The sequence below is a fragment of the Photinus pyralis genome, unplaced genomic scaffold (genome assembly GCF_008802855.1).
Source record: "Photinus pyralis isolate 1611_PpyrPB1 unplaced genomic scaffold, Ppyr1.3 Ppyr1.4_LG10, whole genome shotgun sequence".
Classification (NCBI taxonomy): Eukaryota; Metazoa; Arthropoda; class Insecta; order Coleoptera; family Lampyridae; genus Photinus; species Photinus pyralis.
Window position 1 is genome coordinate 8,320,335 of NW_022170250.1, and position 1,489 is coordinate 8,321,823.

The following is a 1,489-nucleotide window of genomic DNA, read 5'->3' on the forward strand; positions in this document are numbered from 1 at the left end:
AAGGCATATCTACGACGCACCGTTCTCGAGATATTCCGGTTTGAAATTTCGACCAATAATTTTGACAGCTGACAGAAGAAAGAGAAACTAGTGGCTTATGAGTAAAAAAATCGGAGAAAAGTAAGGGAACAGCGAACAGGGGAAGAATGCGGTGAGAAAAAGCGAAACCAAAAGGAAGAAAATGGAGTAAAGAGAAAGGCGCTGTGAAAAGAGAGAAGAGATATGAAAGGAGATGAAAAAGAAGAAAAGGCCAAAGGTTGTAAATCAGGAGAAGACGAAGAGGGAACTGAAGGTGAGGAGAGAAAATGAGATAAAGAGAGGAAATCAAAAAAGTGGAAGATGAAAGGTATTGTAAGATAGAAGATAATGCGGAAAAGTGAAAGAAAATAGAGGAAAGTGTGGAGGGGGAAAAGAAGGTGAGCAGCCAAAGCAGTTGTAGATGTAAAGGGGCTACAAGTAAAAGATGACAAATGGCGATTCGAAGGAAAAAAATGAAGATGAAGCGGAAGTCGGGTAAGGGGAGGAAAAGATGAGATCGATGGGTAGAGTGACAATGATAAACAGTAGCACGTTATGTCAGAAAATATGAGAAATGGCGATGTGTAAAACACAGAGGAGGTAAGAAGAGAGAAGATAAGGAAGAAGAAGGGAACGGGACAGATAAAAAATATCACGGGAAGGGGTGGAATTGGAGCAAATGGAAGTAGGTGAGAAAAAGGGAGAAAGGTAGACGTAAAAGGGCAAAGGTAAGAAGAAGGAAAAGGAAGCTAAGGGACAAAGTAGCAGATCAGGGGAGACGAAGCAACAAAATAACAGTGGCCTCACTGGAAATCGGTGAAAGGTGGGCATGAAGAACAAGAAAAAGAAAGAGGAGTATGTTCCAAAATGGAAAAGAGACGAGGAGGGGGTGGCAAAAAGGAAGAAGAACCAAGAAAAGAGTCAACATGAGTGGACAAACATTAAAGATTAGGAAAAGGTAGATAGAATGTGAAGATGAGGAAAATGAAGGGAATAGGAAAGTTTTGAGGAAAATGTGGAAAGTCAAATATAGAACTATAGACTAGAAGAACAGGAGGAGGCGATGGGTATCAAAGAAGAGGAAATGAAAAAGCAGGAGGAAGAATATGAGTAAGAGAACTTAGAAGCAAGGAACAGGGGTGGGGTAGAAGAGGATAATGTCAACGGGTGTGAAGACGGTAACAGGTGAAGAGAGAAAGCGAACAATTGAATAATCAATTAGGTTTCCACTCTGCCAATCACGTTCTTTCCAAACAGGCACTACGTGATCATGATTTTCAAAATCTGATGACGCCATAGCAATAACAAAATCCAAGTGCAGGTGATAAATAGGTATTTTTTTCCCAATCAAACTGTCCAAATGTTCATGGTGACCAAGACTGTTTCTAACGGTCCATATTTCGCACACTAATACGGTAAAGTGGCACTTAGTCTTTGAGTAGTACGTAGTTTTCCAACGCGTCTCTTGGGA